Source organism: Dendropsophus ebraccatus, chromosome 2 (assembly GCF_027789765.1).
Source record: "Dendropsophus ebraccatus isolate aDenEbr1 chromosome 2, aDenEbr1.pat, whole genome shotgun sequence".
Classification (NCBI taxonomy): Eukaryota; Metazoa; Chordata; class Amphibia; order Anura; family Hylidae; genus Dendropsophus; species Dendropsophus ebraccatus.
This window is the reverse complement of record NC_091455.1, coordinates 194,349,921-194,369,125: the sequence shown is the minus strand read 5'-3', so window position 1 is coordinate 194,369,125 and position 19,205 is coordinate 194,349,921. Positions and strand designations below refer to the sequence as shown.

Sequence of the window (19,205 nt, the reverse complement as noted above, 5' to 3'; positions counted from 1 at the left end):
TATACAGGACCCCAAACTTTACACTACAGGTATACAGGACCCCAAAACTATATACTACAGGTATACAGGACCTCCACCAACTATATACTTCAGGTATACAGGACCTCCACCAACTATATACTACAGGTATACAGGTCCCCAAACTATACACTACAGGTATACAGGACCCCAAAACTATACACTACAGGTATACAGGAACTCCACCAACTATATACTACAGGTATATAGGACCCCAAACTATACAGGACCTCAAAACTATACACTACAGGTATACAGGACCTCCACCAACTCTATAATACAGGTATACAGCACCTTCACCAACTCTATACTACAAGTATACAGGACCCTAAATATACTACAGGTATACAGGAACTCCACCAGCTATATACTACAGGTATATAGGACCCCAAACTATACACTACAGGTATACAGGACCTCCACCAACTCTATACTATAGTTATACAGGACCCTCAAACTATTTACTACAGGTATACAGGACCCCCGAACTATATACTACAGGTATACAAGACCTCCACCAATTATACACTACAGGTATCCAGGACCCTCAAACTATAAACTACAGGTATACAAGACCTCCACCAACTATACATTACAGGTATACAGCACCAACTATATACTACAGGTATACAGGACCCCCGAACTATACAGTACAGGTATACAGGACCTTCACCAACTGTACACTGCAGGTATACAGGACCTCCCTCAACTATACAATACAGGTATACAGCCCCCCCCAAATACACACTACAGGTATACAGGACCCCCCCCAACTATACACTATAGGTATACAGACCCCCCAACTATGCACTACAGATATGCGAGACCCCTAAAAACTATACATTGTGGGTATACAGAACCCCTCCAACTATGCACTACAGGTATACACCAATTCCACTGATTAACTCAGATGAAACAATACCTTTAGCTTGGCCTCCTGGGTACCTTAGAACAAATTAATTAACACACTGACACTTTATACCCGGGCAGCGCCGGGTACATTTTCTAGTATACACATAAATATATATTATATATATATATATATATATATATATATATATATATATATATATTTATATGTATATAGAACGTGGGGTTTTCAAGCATCACTAATGTAATATACAATGAACACAACAGTGGTTTCCATCAGGTTCTGCTAATACTACTGCGGTTAGAGGTCTACAATCATAACGGTAGGAGATGACAAGTCTCAGTAGGTAACAAATATTGCTTTTTCTGGGTTTTTTTTATATTTTTACCATCAAAAGTTTAAAATCCCAAAAAAGTTGCTTTGAAGCTTTAATACTGAGCAGAATATACCTTCTCTCAAAATGCAGTTCAAGCAGAGAACGTGCGCCCACACAGCACCACTACCACAGCTTCTGCCCACACAGCAATTTGAAGCGACGTAGTTGTGATTGCAAAGCAGAACATCCTCGTGTGGCAGCACCCAGGATGTGGTGCTAAAGAGTGTACCCAGGCTGTATCCACCAGGCCGAACACAGCCTTTGCCTCTACAGCAGCCAACACAGGGGGTCTCCCTCTACAGTGCCCACAGATGGGTGACCCTTCTACCAAGCCCACAGATGGGTGACCCCTTCTACGGAGGTTACCGATCTATAGTGCCCACAGATGTGTTACCCTTCTACCGAGCCCACAGATGGGTGCCCCTTCTACAGAAGTCACCGATTGACAGTGCCCACAGATGGGTGCCCTCTTCTACAGAGGTCACCGCTCTACAGTGCCCGCAGAGCACTAACCACTCATCAAGGTCGCATTAGTTATAGGAAATAGAGGGTGGTCATTGATTGAACATACTCAAGTTGGGTTTTAGTTACTAGTGGGGTACTACAGGGGTCAGTACTGGGTCCACTTTTTAATGTGTTTATTAAAGGGGTTATGCAGCACTACAAAAACATGGCCACTTTCCCCCTCTCGACTCCAGATTGGGTGGGGTTTCAAACTCAGTTCCATTGAAGTAAATGGAGCTTAATTGCAAACACCTCAACTGAAGACAAGAGAGGGGGAAAAGTGGCCATGTTTTTGTAGTGCTGGATAACCCCTTTATTGACCTTGTAGAGGGGCTACAGAGTAGAGCATGGGTCTCCAAACTGCAGCCCTCCAGCTGTTGCAATACTACATTTCCAATCACGCCTGGACAGCCAAATCCAAAGCTTTGGCTGTCTGGGCATGATGGGAATTGTGGTTCTGCAACAGCGGGAGGGCCGCAGTTTAGAGACCCATGGAGTGGAGTCTCCATATTTGCAGATGACACTAAACTAGTTAAAGTAATCACCACAGAGGAGGATAATATCCTATTACAGAAAGATTGGGAGAAGCTGGAGGCCTGGGCAGAGAAATGGCAAATGAAGTTTAATGTGAAAAAATGTAAGTTTATGCATTTGGGGCGTAGAAATAATAAGTACAGTTATGTGCTAAATAATAAAACACTGGGTAACACTGCTTCCGAAAGGGACCTGGGGGTATTGGTGGACAGTAAACTCAACTTTAGTGATCGGTGCCAGGCAGCAGCTGCCGAGGCTAATAAAATAATGGTATGCATGAAAAGAGGTATAGATACTAAAGATAAGAACATAGTTTTGCCTCTTTATAAAACACTGGTCAGACCACATATGGAATATACTGTGTACAGTTTTGGGCACCGGTATATAAGAAGGATGTAGCTAAACTGGAGCAGGTTCAGAGGAGGGCAACAAAGGTCATTAAGGGAATGGGTGGGTTACAGTACCAGGACAGGTTATCAAGCTTGGGATTATTTAATCCCCTATTACACTGGGTGACATAGTGGAGCAAACGAACGATGTCACAGCTCGTTTGTCCTTTGTTCCCCGCTTAGTGCCGGCGCTATTACACACATCAGCAGCGAGCTGGTAAGTGCAGTAGGCGCTGTAGGGAGGTGCAGGGGGGCTGCCTGGGTAATCGCTAGATCGTCGAGGCAGCCCATAAAGGATAGCGCTGCTATCATCGTTCATGTCAACTAATCGTTGCCTTCTATTACACGGGACGATTATGATCGGCCAATAACCGTTCCGTATAATATGGCCTTTAGTTTATTAAAAAAAAAAAAAAAAAAAAAAGACGTCTTGGGGCGATCTGATCACAATGTACAAATATATGAATGGACAGTACAGAGATCTTTCTAGTGATCTTTTTGCACCTAGGTCTGTAATCATGACAAGGGGGCATCCTCTACGTCTAGAGGAAAGAAGGTTTCGCCATCAGCACGGACGCGGATTCTTCACTGTAAGAGCAGTAAGAACTCTCTGCCACAAGATATTGTCATAGCCCGTTCATTAAATGAGTTTCAAGGGAAATCTGGATGCTTTTCCGCAAAAGATATAATATTACACGTTATGGGCATTAGATCTCTGGTGATAGGACGCTGAACCAGGGATTATTCTGATTGCCATTGGAGTCGGGGGGGAATTTTTCTCAGTGATGGGGTAATTGTCATCAGCCTCATAAAGGTTTCTGCCTACCTCTGGCTTAACACAGTGGAGTTTTTAAAGGTTGAACTTGATGCTCAAGTGGTGATCACATGGGCAGGCAACACACATAGGGGGGAAATGTGATTTAAGGGTTTATCCAGGATAAGCAAAAACACAGGTAATTGCTGACAAAAACAGCACCACCCCTGTCATCGGGTGGTGTGGGGTATTGCAATTCAGCTCCAACTAGTTCAAAAAAGCTGCATCTTCATTTAAAGGGGTTACTTGGAAAGCAGAAAAGGTTCTACCTCTTCTGCTCTCCAACGCTCCACTTCATCCCTTTCTCTTTGGACAACTTCCACAGTTGAGAGGGGGACAAGCGCATGTTGTCTGTATGTCCACTAGCTGCCCAATGTCACTGCGACATCGGTAAAATCGGGCAGCTATCGATCATTGCCCCCAACACGCTCCCATCCCCTCTCATCTTCAGAAGTTATCAGCAGAGACGGTCAGACGGAGGAAGTGCAGCACAGTAGAGCAGAAGAGGAGGACCTTTCCTGCTCTCCAGATAACCCCTTTAAGTCAAGATGCAGCTTTTCTGAACTGAATGCAGACAAGTTTTAGTACCTCACAAGACCTGAGGACAGGTGTGGTGCTGTTTTCTAATCCTGGACAATCCCTTTAAATACATAAATCTCTTTCCACATTTAAGCTCCACCCATTTGCCAGTTTAAAACGGAAAAAAAGGGCAGGAGAAACTTAAACTGGGTTTCCTGCATGATAACTACAGACTACTTGCTCCAGGGACATGGGGACTGTCAGTCAGTGCAGACAAGTTGGTTTCCGTGTTACTTGTATCCTTCATTTCTAGGTTTATCGTCTTCCTTTAACTAGGGCGACCTAGACAGCTCATGGCTGTACGGAAACCCAGCTGGGAACCAGTGACACAGATACATTACAAGCAGGATCACCAGTGAGAGGAGGAGAGTGGTGAGAAGTTGCTGAGAAGAGGAGATAATGGAAGTGATGGTCATTTCATAAAAGAACAACTAAGATGGACAGACACAGCCTTGTGCAGAGGAGCAGTTGCCCATATCAACCAATCACATCCCAGCTTTCATTTCTCAAAGGCTTTTTTAAAATGAAAGCTGTAATCTGATTGGTTGCTATGGGCAACTGCTTCATTGCTCCTCCACGTCAACAATGGGAAGTCAAAAAAAAAAAAATGTCTGCCGCAGCTTTATCACCCATCTCCGGCACACGTGAACTGGTGGTTGACTGGTTTGTTGCAGCCGTACTGGTTTCCTTAGTCAATGCCAGAACGTGAATGGCCACATGGGAGGAGAAGCAGTAATCCTCAGCTCCTGGCGCCGTACAGTGATAGACATCTAAGATTTCTCAGACCTGAGCGGCTGCACAGTGTGAACAGGTATCAGATCTTACTAAACTGAGGAGAATGGAGCCGAGCAGCAATGTGACTGCAAGGATTAGAAGCAACAACATGGTGACAAACAATAGATCTTCTTGAAGAAAACCAATGTGTACGGGGGACACAAACTTTCATAGCAGACACTAACCTTCCTCCTTATTCCATAGGTAAAATAATATTGTATATATATATATATATATATATATATATATATATATATATATATATCCATCCATCCATCTATCTCATATAGTTGATCTGCAGAAGTGTTACTAGAAGAATCTTTGGAAATGTCACAGAGATGTAAAATGTTATACAACAAGATAAATACAGATGTGGCACTCACCATGGATGTGCCCAGTGCTTTATCACATTAATATGGTCCTGGGATAGAGACACGAGGGCTCCAAATCAGGTACATCCATGGTGAGTGCCACATCCGTTTTTCAGGTTTGGATTTTACCTGCTAATGTTGAGCACCACCACCTAGGGAGTCCGGGAAAACATGTATAGGCCACAGACTGTATCTATATTTTCCAGGACTCCCTAGGGCTGCATTTGACTTCTTTAGCCACCGGTATTCAAATGCTGTATGCTTGAGATTCCCTTATCTCTAGTCATTACTTTTAAGCACAGTTCAGACGCAAAGACCCCCAAGGTAACAGTAGTGGGGTTTTGGGACAGTGAGACGCACTATTATGGATGTGTATTAACCCTAAAGGCCATCAGAGCCATTATCTGCAGAATCAGGCAGATCTCGCCTGTGTAATAAAGACAGCGATCAGCCAAGGAGCGAGGAAATACTTGCAATCAGCAGCTTATCGGCCACCGGCCGCACATCTCTCCGTGTAGTGGTGTAGCCGACGGCTGATGAAAGTGAGGGCTGCACGAACATCACTAAAGGATGCCCGTGCAGCCCTGCCCGCACAATTATCAAGCTGTGTAATAGGCTCAGCAAGCAAGCACCAATCTAGCAGAGTGTCCCTCACTTGTTGGGCCATCTAATACAGCTTTAGGCCATGTTCACATGGTTTATAACACCGGCCGTTCTGTGACCTAGCCGGATCACAGAACAGCCGGTGTCGGTACTGCAGTACCAGCCAGAAGATCTTCATTTCTGATGAATTCGGATGCGGGCGCACCCGCATCCGAATTCACCGCTGCACACAATTGAGCGTGTGGCCAGAGCCGCACACTCCATTGTGTGAACCGACAGGTTTTCTGCAGCCGCTATTCAATGTTTAAACGCTCCAGCCGGGATTCCAAGTATTCACAGACATTGTTTGTATAAATCATGGCTGTTGGTGCAAATTGCAACATACGCTGTGAAAACATGGCCTTAAAGGGGTTATCCAGTGCTACAAAAACGTGGCCACTTTCTTCCAGAGACAGAATGATTCCATCTCCAGTTTGGGTGTTGAAGCTCCATTGAAGTGAATGGAGCTTAATTGCAAACCACACCTGAACTGGAGACAAGAGTCGTGTTGTCTCTGGAAGAAAGTGGCCATGTTTTTGTAGCGCTGGATAACCCCTATAAGTCATTCCTTATATGTTCCTTTTCAATTCACTTTTGACTAAAAAAAAAAAAAAAAAAAACTTGCCTGTCTGATTCCTAATGGCCACGTTTCACACCCAGGCCCCTGGGGAAAATCAGCCAATATTTAACCTGTAAGAGAAACGTGCCCAGAATCATTAACCAAAAGTTACTGGAGCCTGGAGGAGACCAGACCACCAGTGGCAATGATAGCTGGACCTCCTGCTGACCACATACACAGATGCCAGGCTACCTGCACAATGCACTAGCACTGTATGTTTGCTGTATGAGAAAGCTCCCGATGCATACATCAGGTGTCTCCATAGGTCACCAATGACCAGAAGGGAGACAAAAGAGTTCTTAGGCCTTTGTGACCACTGCATTAAAGAATCACTGGGGTCTGAACATCCAGACAATGAACAATGTGTAATTACACTGAGCGATTAGTGAACAAATGCGGAACATGAGCGAACGAATGTGGAATTACAGCGAACGATTAACAATAATTTTAGGTTCAGATCTAAATCAACGATCAACGACATACGAACAATTTTTCGATCTTTGCCTGCAATTACCCAGGCATTACACACGATTATTGTTTAAATTCGAACGATATAAAGATTTTTCGCACGATAATCGTCCCGTGTAATAGGGCCCAAATATTATCTGACGGATTATCTGCCAAAGATTTAAAGCCAAAGCCAGAAACAGACTATATACAGAGATCAGGTCATAAAGGAAAGCCTGCAATTTCTGGCTTTGGCTTCAAATCTTTTGCAGATAATCTGTCAGATTATGGACCCTAAATCAACGATCAATTGCCTGCAATTACACAGGGCGATTATCGTATAAATTCGAACGATATAACGATTTTCGGCACGATAATTGTCCTGCGTAATAGGGCCCTAAGTCTACGGTCTCTCCTGCTGTTGCAAACCTACAACTTCCATCAGCTTTTGGCTGTCAGGGAAGACAGAATGAACGGTAATCACTGTGATCTGCACTCGTTTGTATGATAAATTGCACGAGCCCATTCAATGCATCATCACTGGCTTTTACATGGACCGATTGTTGGCGATGAGCATCCCTAGGAGCAATATACAGGGGCCAAATATAGAGGTCTGTATTCTGTAAATGAGCCGTTATCCTGGTGTTCCCATGCATCAGTAATCCTAGAAATATATATATACTATGACATTAGAGTTACTATTCCCTTTCCAAATGCAAGAAAACTCCAAAACTTTAGAGTGAATGGTAAAAAAAAAAAAAAAAAAAAAAAAAAAGGTGGAAAAATCATCCCCTTGCATTTAGTTTTTTGCTTTCAGGGTAAAACTAAAAGAGTAGCATTGATGTGCAGCACTGGGGAGGAGCGGGATCCCTCCTCTATCACTTTACAGCAGCTTCTAAAGCAAAGGAACAAAGGAGAACTGGGTCTGGAAACAATCGAGAGAAGGAAGACATCTGCTGCTGTTTTTCAGGTTTCTACAAGGCGGCTTCTTCATAGGGACTCTAGTAAGTAAGGACATCAATGGGAAGCAGAACAGGGAACAGAAATAGTACAGAAATGTGGTTACAGAAGCAACTTATTATTACAATATGAAAGGCTAAAATGACAGACATGTGCGACTTCCCTGAATGGCTATAGAAACAAATGCACAAGCAGGTAACAGGAAGAGGAAGCGACTCTGTGGTTACAAACCCTCGAAGGATGCCTTGGATTCCGAGACGTCTTGTGTGCATCTCTACAGTGTCAAGGAGAGCACCAAGCATCATCAACATAGGCCTAAATCTGAGTAGGCTGATAACAGGGAGCAATGATGATAGGAGTTGTAGTTTTGCCAAAGCTAGAGGGCCGCAGGTTTTCCATCCTTGTATGGGCACCTTATTATGACATGAAGTCTCGCAGCCTTTAGGGTCCATTCACATGGAGTAAAACTGACAGAATTCTGCCAGCCTCCATGTCATAAAGGTAGTCTATGGGAGGCTCGCGTGCCTCCTCTCTCCTTGCTGAAGAATGAACATGTCCAGTCTTTAGCGCGGAGAGAGGAGGCGCGCGAGCCTCCCATAGACTACCTTTATGACATGAGGCTGTCAGGATTTCGCGTGAACGGAGCCTTACAGAACAGTGTGTGTGTGTGGGGGGGGGGGGGGGGGGGGGGACTGGCAGAAAGTCTTAAAGGGGTACTCCACCATTAGAAAACTTTTTATATACTGCTGCAGTTAGACAGAAGTTAATAAAGAAGCTATTATTACCTCCCTGGGAGCCAACGGTGTCTTAAGGTCCCCTGCCGAAAAATCCCATCAGCACTTCTTGGCAGTGACAGCCTGCTCAGCCAATGGCCGCTGCCCTGTCCCGTCTCAGTACATGGTTTTCTGAACGGACTGTCACTGCTGAGAAGAGACAATGGGATCGGTCACTGGGGGACCCATAGACACAGTTGAAGTACCCCTTTAACTGCAGCACCACCACGGGAAAAGAGAATTACACCTCTCTCATTGAAATAAATGAGAAAAGTATACATGTGCCGGGTCCGCCAGCGCAAGACAGACTCTTTCTAGCTATTAAAAAAATCTCAAGTCTTCCAGTACTTACTAGCTGCTGTTTGTCCTGCAGGAAATGTATTCTTTACAGTCTGACAGTGCTCTCTGCTGCCACCTCTGTCCATGTCAGGAACTGTCCAGAGCAGGAGAGGTTTTCTAAAGGGATTTGCTGCTGCTCTGGACAGTTCCTGACACGGACAGAGAAGGCAGCAGAGAGCACTGTGTCAGAATGGAAAGAATACACCACTTCCTGCAGGACATACAGCAGCTGAGAGGTACTGGAAGACTTTTGTTTTTTGGAAAAGTAAACTACAAATCTCTTGCACTTTCTGACATCAGTTGATCTGAAAGAAAAAGGTTTTTGTTGGAGTACTTCTTCGGTAGATAGATGGGGGTCCTGAAGGTAAGGATGCAAGAATATATCAAACAACCAGCTAGAAGTTTAGAACAATGTGTCCCCCTATAATCACACTTTAGTTTCATAACCCCCCTAACCTCCGGATGCATGCGTGGGCATTACATTACAGGCTTGTGCCCTTGTATCAGTCAGTGACGGTGCCAACCACTCACCAGCACATACCATAGAGGATGACATGTCTGCCCGCTAAGCCTCCGCACAAGATATCATATTCCAAAAGAAGTGTTGTCTTTATGACAAAGGCGTGAGCAAGCACGGACACCCAAAAAGCCTTCCCTTCCAAACAGATTCCACAGGAATTAACATTCCTGCCGGCAGGAGGAGGGTTAAAGTCACTGACAATGAGAAGCCATGCACTGATGGCTGCGCCTCCCTCTCACCACATGTTGCTGCTTACAGCTCCATGTGCCTGTGTAAGCGCCGCTCTCCGCATTACATTCCACATTACAAAACACCTCCGGTCAGGAATTCTCGCAATTCATTTTTTCTTGCAGACGTAGCCCCGCCACCGCATAGGGCGACAGAGCCGGGAGCGCAGGCAGCACCTCCGGCAGCGGCGGAGTTAACCGTGTTAATGCCTCGTAAGCCCCTTTGACAAAATCAACCTTGGACTGGAATCACAGAGCGACGTCAAACATCCCTTTAGTGAGAAACGGACGAAATCCCTTCATCCTATTTCTGATGTATTATATGTGTAATGCAGCAAGTCCCCATACCGCCACTTGGAAAGGCCTTATATTCTGAATTATGAGCTAATTCGGAGAGCTAATTCTCAGAGAGAACTAGCGAGATGCAAGTCTATAGATCTTACTGGGGATCTTGACGGAGCGCTAATGCTTCTAAAAAGAGAGTTAGTGCCGATCAGGGAGATCAGCGATCGATTGCAGAGCCTTTACAAGTCAAACAGACTGTCAGGCCTACATAGAGTCCTATACAGGTAGAGCAATCCATACCTGGTATACAGGGCAGCACTAAAGGCCCTATTACACGGGCTGATTATCATGCGAAAAATCGATTTATTGTTCGATTTGTCGTTGATTTAGATCTGAACCTAAAATAATAGTTAATCGTTCGCTGTAATTCCACATTCGTTTGCTCAAGTTCCGCATTTTTTCACTAATCGTTGTCCATTGTTTTGCCGGGATCAGAAGGACTAAACGATCATAGTAATGATCGCAATAGCGTATCATTCTGTGTAATATGGTGAACGATTTTAGGTTAACGATAAACAATCTCGTTTGAGATTGTTTATTGTTAATCGTTAAAAATCGCTCCGTGTAATAGGACCCTAAGACAATTGCACAGAACAATGCAGTGCTGGCTGCTGCTAAACTACAACTCCCAGCATGCCTCGACAGCCCCAAGCCCGGTAGTTGCAGTGCACTTGCAAAGTAAGTACCAATATAACAGAGCTGATGGCTTGCTGTTATATAGGAGAATTAAAGGGCAACTAATAGACGCATCCAACCTGCTGTACTATCCTTATAGGTAACAGGGCGCTAAGGATTAAGGTAATTTTCTTTCCAGGATCTTTAGTGTAGTTTTCCTATACTTTGTTATTTAAAGGGGTTATCCAGCACTACAAAAACATGGCCACTTTCTTCCAGAGACAGACCCACTCTTGTCTCCAGCTTGGGCGGGATTTTGCTGCTCAGTTCCATTGAAGTGAATGGAGGTTAATTGCAAACCGCACCTAAACTGTAGACAAGAGTCGTGTTGTTGTCTCTGAAAGAAAGTGGCCATGTTTTTGTAACACTAGATAACCCCTTTAATTAATATGCTAGTTAGGTGATTTAGTGCACTGGGGGCGGAACTAAACCACACAGCGCACTGATATACCCCCCCCCCCCGCTGGACCACCCCCTGTAATGCAGTGAAGTTTATTTCATCACTCCATTAACATGCCTTTTCATTAGAAGGGGTGGGCCGATGGGGGTAGATCGCGCACACTGGAGGTGGTAGCCCCCCCCCTCCAAGGCCGCCTCATTTGAATATGGATTAAACTGCAAAGTATGAGGAAAACGATAAGAAACTTATCTGCTTCCTTAGTGTTGAGTGGAGATGCCGGAAGTTTTCTGGTTCGCCAACATTCTCCGAACCCGAGCGCTCTGTATTTGACTCCCTGTGGTTGCAAAAGTTGGACGCCATAGGAGTGTTTTCCAGGGCTCCCTCCAAATTCTGCAGCCACGGGGGGGGGGGGGGGGGGGGGGAAATCACATGCAGAGCGTTTGGATTCAGAGAATATTGCTGAACAGTTTAGCATTATAGCCCCCTTTGAGCTACAGGGAAATAACAGAAGGTTAGACGCTTCTAAGTTGTTGTTATTTTCCCTTTTAGGGTGCGTTCACACGTAACGGATCCGCAGCGGATTTCTCGCTGCAAATTCGGAGCAAGATCTGCTGCAGATCCCTGCTCTGTACACCCTATGGGCAAATGGATATCCCGCTGTATGTCTGCAGCCTGCCCAGTTAACTCCCCAGCTGCTGGAGTGTATACATCACCTGCTCCCCAGCACGTCCCGCTCGGCCAATCAGTGCACTGCCCCGCCGCAGCACACTGATTGGCCGAGTGGGACGTGCCAGGAACCCCCGAAGCAAGCTGGAGCAGGGACCAGGTGATGTGCACGCTCCAGCGTCCGGGGGGTAAACAGGGCGGGCAGCGGACATACTCACAGCAGGATGTCCATCCCGCTGCGAGTTTGTCTGCCTATATTGTACAGGGCAGGCATCTGCAGCGGATCTTGCTGTGAATTCGCAGCAAAAAATCCGCAGTGGATCCGTTACGTGTGAACGCAGCCTTAGGATATAAACCCACACACCGTATACGCAGCGTATTTACTGCTGCGATACGCAGCAAATACGCAGCAAATACGCAGCAGATTAGATCTAAATAACTGAACACAGCATCAAATCTGTACCAACAAATCTGCTGCGTATTTGCTGCGTATTTGTTGCGTATCTGCTGTGTATACGGTGTGTGGGTTTGTACCCTTAAGGAGAAGTTCAGACATTTTTAAAATCCGGCAGCAGGGAATTTGATTACAAGTACAAACTTACCTCTCCCTGTGGCCACGGTGAGTGGCGGGATTACTGCCGCTGACACGTCACAATCCCGCTCAGCCAGTCAGTGCCTGGGGTGGGACGTCGCTCCAGTCAGTGATTGGCTGTGCGGCCAGTCCATCAGCCGGGACAGGCATCACAACTCAGGGTAAAATGCCTCCCAGCAGAGGTTCTGAGGCCGGCCCCGTCGCTCACCACAGGCACAGACTTTTTAAATGGATGGACTTCTCCGTGTAATTTCTATCTCCTTGCAGCTATCCTACAACAGTGCTCCCATCCTACGGTTCTCCAGCCTTGGCTGTCAGGGCATGCTCGGAGTTATGATTTTACAACAGCCGGAGACCACAGTTTTAGCGGATGATGAGTGTACCTTTCCCTGCTGGGAGTTGTAGTTCTGCACCAGCTGGAGCACCACAGGGTGGGGATTAACCTGTATTGTACTCTATGGAACCAAAACCCAGTCTGTCATAACACTTACCCTACTTGTAAAAAGCAGACACCAATAAAACATTGTGAGGAGTTGCTACGCATGCACTTTCCTAGAAAAGTCTTTAAAGTGTCTCCAAAAATAACGAGACAAGCTGTTCTACCAGAAGAGGCCGTTGTACAAGAGATCTGCCAAACGTAAGGAATGCAACCAAGCACCGGTAATGGCAGAAAACAAAACCAGCCAGGCCCCAACCCTGCCCCGAGACGTACGAGCGGATGTGGCAACGGACGTCCTATTACTCTGAACACGTCCAAGAGATGAGACGGACAAGAACCACAAGGAGAAAAACAAACAAGTTCAATCTGTTTGTCATCAACATGAAAACACACACAGATGTAGCAGAGCTATTACGTCACAGCGTCTTCTCAGCGGTTTTACATAAGACTGTAATTAGGCTTAGCAAATTACTTAAAGGTGACAGAGATTTGTAATTTACGTCTATTTAGAAAATCTCCAGCCTTCCAGTACTTATCAGCTGCTGTATGTCCTGCAGGAAGTAGTGTATTCTTTTCAGTCTGACACAGTGCTCTCTGCTGCCACCTCTGTCCATGTCAGATCTTCATGGAAAACCTCTCCTGCTCTTCAGACTGGAAAGAATAGACAACTTCCTGCAGGACATACAGCGGCTGATAAGTACTGTAAGACTTCAGATTTTTAAATAGAAGTAAATTACAAATCTTTGACACTGGATAACCCCTTTCATTATTTCTTTAGAAGAGATGGGAATAACAGAAAGGAGACCCCCCCCCCCCCTATCCTACTGACCAGGGTGACCCTCAGCATACAGGTTACCTATTGATATAAATGGACACCATGTAATGTTTCATTGCTATTGCAGCAGCATCACATTACCAGTCTGTAGCTCCCCAGCTGTTACAAAACTACAACTCCCAGCATGCCCTGAGTCTTCAGCCAAGTCTCCATAGAAGCCCTAGGCAAGTATATCCAACCTGCCCCCCCCCCCCCCAGCTATTGCAAAACTACAACTCCCAGCATGGCCTGACAGCTTTCTGTTCTCCGCAGGAAGTATATTCAACATGTTCTTTTAAAACTACAACTTCCAGCATGCCCCAATTCTTTAGCCAGGTCTCTAAAGTCATCCTAGGCAAGTATATCCAACCTGTGCCCAACAGCTGTCGTAAAACTACAACTCCCAGCATGTCCTGACAGCCCTCTGCCAAAACAGTCAGTTCTCCGCAGGCGTCCTAAAGCAAGTATACTCAACCTGTAAAACTACAACTCCCACCATGCCCTGACAGCCTTCTTCCCCCAAGTATACTCAACCTGTTGTTGTAAAACTACAACTCCCAGCATGCCCTGGAAGTAAAGCAATGAAGACATCAAGTGCCCTCATTTGTGAATGGGAGCAGCAGAAACAAGTGAATGAATAGATGGTTTTTCTGACCACTAGATGGCATCATTACCAAGATCATGATTTCCCAGCCACTAGGTGGCAGGTAGAGCTAAGGGGCCTCCCAACCTGTGCCCATACAGCTGCTGTAAGACTACAACTCCCATCATGCCTCACGTCCTGGCAGCCAGTGTCAGCAGCCATCACATGCCATCTGCATCACTGCTCTGTGAGGAGTGCGACACTTGCTCGTGCACCCTCTGCGGCAGCAATAGACGCAGTGACTGAATGCACACTATGCGGCTGACTAGGGGAGGACACACGTACAGATACGTCTCCGTGACCTCTGACCTGGCCGAAGTGCGGACAAATCTATGCGACATTTAGCAATGTGACCAGCGACATATGCGGTGGTGAGAGGTGACACGGGTGACACCGGGACATGAGTGGGTGGAGGGAGCCTGCTCATTCCTTCAGGTGAGTGAAGGAGGAGGAGGAGGAAGTGTCCGCTCACTACAGGACACAGGAAGCGACTGACAGCTACACACACCGGGAAGTTTGCTTTTTTTCTAGATACGACTTTCTACTCTTTTTGACCCCCCTCCCCTCCCGTAACTTCTAGAAGCCCCCTCTTCTAACAAAGGGGCAAGTGCCGCCCCCCATTACCCCCCGACCTTTCGCCGTCCGGCTCCCCGTCTATCACCTCCCGCACACTTACCGGCTTCTCAGCGACCACCTGAGTGTGAACACGGCTCCGTAACCAGCCCCGTACGGACAGCGGCCAGTGCGGTCGGAGCAGCAGCCGCCACAGTGACCACTTTGAGGAAGTCAACACGCAGTCGCCTGTGTGTTGTGCTGCAGCCCCGCCCCCCGAGCGCTGCGCCAAAGCCCCGCCCCTTACCAAAACGCTAGGTCACAGCCTTCTCCTGGTGACGTCACTGAGGACCTCCTCTTCCACGCCTCTGTGTGCCTAAGCCCCGCCCACTGTCCCGGATCTCCCCTCTCTGCATAGAAAGGAGTTTGTGTAGAGCGGATTTTAAGGGGGGAAATGTGTGAGAACTAGAGAGAGAAAAAACGCGAGCGCTTAGCCGTAAGACTAGTCAAAACTTGGCTTTCATTATGAGTAGCCACCTAGGGGAGTAAGCAAGCCATGTAATTCCTTACAGGTGCACTTTGCATTAGTTTTTTTTACATTGAATGTATTAAAGGGACATTACTATCCTTATTGTTATTCTTCCTATAAAAAAGTGGCAGAAACTGTGATAGAGTCCTCTAAGACTGATGTATGGGAATATATGCATCTCTTAGGAATATTATGTAAAATTACCTACAACCATCACATGACAAAAGTTGTGTTTTCTAAAGTAAAACATAGTATTGAGTTGTATAGAGACGACTGAACTTATCAAACATCAACAGGTATGAGGCTTAAAGGGGTTATCCAGAATTAGAAAAAGTACAGCTACTTTCTTGCAGAAACAGCGCCACTCTAGTCCTCAGGTTGTGTGTGGTATTACAATTCAACTCCATTCACTTCAATGGAACTGAGCTAAAACCCCACACCCAAACAAGGAGGGACAAGAGTGGTGCTGTTTCTGGAAGAAAGCGGCCATGTTTTTCTAAGCCTGGATATAACCCCTTTAATGGGGTTATTCCAAGCCAAAATAACTTCCCCCCCATCCACAGAATAGATAGGAGGGGATCTGACCAATGGAATCTCCACAATAGGGTCCAGAGTCTTCGTTAGGAATGGATCGATGATGCGCATCACTGACTAAGAGAGCCAAGTGTTGTATAGTTGGCAGCTCCAAGGAGAATTAAAGGGGTACTACAGGGGGAAAAAAAATCTTATTTCAAATTAACTGATGTCAGAAAGTTCAAGAGATCTGTAATTTATTTCTATTAAAAAAAAAAGTCTCCAGTCTTCCAGTACTTATCAGCTGCTGTATGTCCTGCAGGAAATGGTGTATTATTTCTAGTCTGACACAGCGCTCTCTGCTGCCACCTCTGTCCATGTCAGGAACTGACCAGAGCAATAGCAAATCCCCATAGAAAACCTCTCCTGCTCTCTAGACTGTAAAGAATAGACAACTTCCTGCAGGACATAAGGCAGCTGATAAGTACTGGAAGACTTGAGATTTTTTAATAGAAGTCAATTACATATCTATTGCACTTTCTTGAACCAGTTTATTTGAAATAATTTTTTTTCCCTCTATTATACCCCTTTAACGGAGTATTGGCCGACTCACTACTTCAGACGTAACATCTCCCTGTTGTGGAGATTGTGGGGGTCCCAGTGATTGGACCCCACTTATCCTTTATCCACAGGAAATAAACTCGGAATACCCCTTTAAGAATTCTCTGAATCACCGTAAATACTGAAAACTGTAGGGTGTAAAGCAGGGATTTTTGGCTACCCAGGCATGATGGGAATTGTAGTTTTGCAACAGCTGTAGGGCCGGAGGTTCCCCATCCCTGGTGTAAAGAGTTTACTTAAAGGGGCACCCCATCCACTATTTTGCTCCATCCCAGTTACGAGTCTCTGAAGTCTCGTTCCCACTGAGCAAAAGCAGCTGAATTTCTGCGCTGAATCAGCGCTGAAATTTCAGCCGTTAAAATAGGTGCAGAGCTAATTTCCATTGTGTTGAATGGAAATTCTGCTCTGCAGTTCACACAGTGGAATTTCCGCACTGAACTAATCCGCTTTCCGCCAGAAGAATGAACATGTTCATTCTTCCGCTAGCGGAAGCCTATACAAATCAATGGGGCTCTGATTTTCTGTTTCAGCGCGGATTCAGCGCGGAATACAAGCGTAATACAAGCGGAAATTACTCGCTGAATCAGCGCGGAAATGGGGAAAAGGGGGGGGAGGAGGATTCTAGTATATATTCTGGTATAGTCTAGTTTACTCACCAAATACTCGCTGAATTTCAGCGCTGAATGCATGCGGATTCAGCGCGGATTCCTCGAGTATTCCGCGCTGAATTTGTCAAGAGCTGATTACGAGCTGAACACTTTCCTAGCAGAATACGCAGGGATTCTGCTTACATTCTGCTTATATTCTGCTCGGAATTCAGCGTCAGTTGATTTCAGGCGGAAATATTTCCTTGCGTAATCCGCTCCTTTTGCTCAGTGGGAACGAAGCCTAAGCCAGGAATGAGGAACCTTGGGCCTTCCATCTGTTGCAAAACTACAATTCCCATAATGCCTGGACAGCCAAAGCTTAGCTTTGGCTGTCCAGGCATGATGGGAATTGTAGTTTTGCAGCAGTTGGAGGGCCGGAGGTTCCCCATCCTTGCTGTAAGCAATGCTGGAATCCAGGATTAAGTGCCCTATTCCACCGGACGATTATCGTTCCCATAATCGTTAACGATTAACGATCTCAAACTACCGCTATTGCGAAAGTCCTGAAAACGTTCACTCATTTCCATGGAACGATAATCGTTACTTATGATTGTATTTGCGATCGTTTTTTCTTCGCTATTTCTTCGCTATTGCGTTCGTATCTACTGCGAACAACGTCTTATTCAATGCGAATGATTTGCGAACGTTTTGCGAACGAGCAACGATAAAAATAGGTCCAGGTCTTATAAAGCGATCAACGATTTCTCGTTCGGTCGTTAATCGTTAACTGCTATTCAACCGAACGATTATCGTTAAGATTCGAACGATTTAACGATAATCTGAACGATAATCGTCTGGTGGAATAGGGCCCTAAGTCAGGGAGATGGAGCTATGTAGCTGCAGATGATATCATGGGACCTAATCCTCCCTAATCTCCCAGTAATTATGCGTACGTGTAGGATGCTTCCTCCAGCCCGACAGCTTGACGAATATTTCTTTTCACACTCTTATTCTTTGGTCGAGCTGACTGCAAGATACATGAACATGAACGATGTCGGCTGATCGTTGCCTTCTTTTCCACGGGACGATTATCGTTCAGATTATCGTTAAATCGTTTGAATCTAAACGATAATCGTTCTGTTGAATAGCAGTTAACGACTAACGATTGAACGAGAAATCGCTGATTGTTTAATAAGACCGGGACCTATTTGTATCGTTGCTCGTTCGCAAATCGTTCACAATGAATAAGAAGTCGTTCAGTAATAGCGACGACAAGACGACCGCAAGAACGTTCATAAGTAACAATTACCTTTTCATGTAAATGGGCAAACGATTTCAGGTCTTTCATAATAGCGGTCATTTTATATTGTTTATCGTTAACGATTATGCGAACGATAATCGGCCGGTGGAATAGGACCCTTAAAGGGAACCTGTCACCCCCCGTGCCGGGGTGACAGGCTCCCGACCCCCCGTTAGAGACCCCTATACTTACCTCATCCCGCCGGGTCCCGCTTCTGGATTCGGTCGGGTCCCGGAGATCTCAGCCGCTGCAGCCCGGCGCGCGCGCTGACAGATGAGTCCAACGCTCATAGAGAATGACGGAGCGCTGGACTCTCCCGTCATTCTCTATGGGTGTTGGACTCATCTCTCAGCGCGCGCGCCGGGCTGCAGCGGCTGAGATCTCCGGGACCCGACCGAATCCAGAAGCGGGACCCGGCGGGATGAGGTAAGTATAGGGGTCTCTAACGGGGGGTCGGGAGCCTGTCACCCCGGTACGGGGGGTGACAGGTTCCCTTTAAAGCTTTGGCTGTCTAGTCATGATGGGAATTGTCAGGGGCGGTCTTGGCATTTCTGGGGCCCCAAGCGAAGTTATGTCTGGGCCCCTCCCCCTCGACATGCGTTCCAAAACAATAGACCGCTGTGTGTTGCCCCCAGTAGTATATACCCCTTGTGCGCTACCGCCAGTAATATATACTCCTTGTGTGCTGCCCCCAATAGTATATACCCCTTGTGTCCTGCACCCAGTAGTATATACCCCTTGTTTGCTTCCCCCAGTAGTATATAGACCCCTG

General features: G+C 46.0%; 1 protein-coding gene across 8 annotated transcripts in view; it reads right to left on the bottom strand.

Moving 5' to 3' along the window:
• The window catches only part of ARHGAP12 (Rho GTPase activating protein 12), an 82,768-nt gene extending 67,672 nt beyond the window's left edge, over positions 1 to 15,096 (bottom strand). For 7 of the 8 annotated variants that reach the window (XM_069958980.1, XM_069958982.1, XM_069958985.1 and 4 more), the window contains exon 1: positions 15,008 to 15,096. The gene's annotated coding sequence lies outside the window, so the exon portion shown is untranslated. Of the gene's footprint in view, positions 1 to 4,438; positions 4,460 to 15,007 lie in introns of those variants that run through there. The other variant, XM_069958981.1, reaches the window with a different exon arrangement.
• Between the last annotated feature and the right edge of the window lie 4,109 nt (positions 15,097 to 19,205).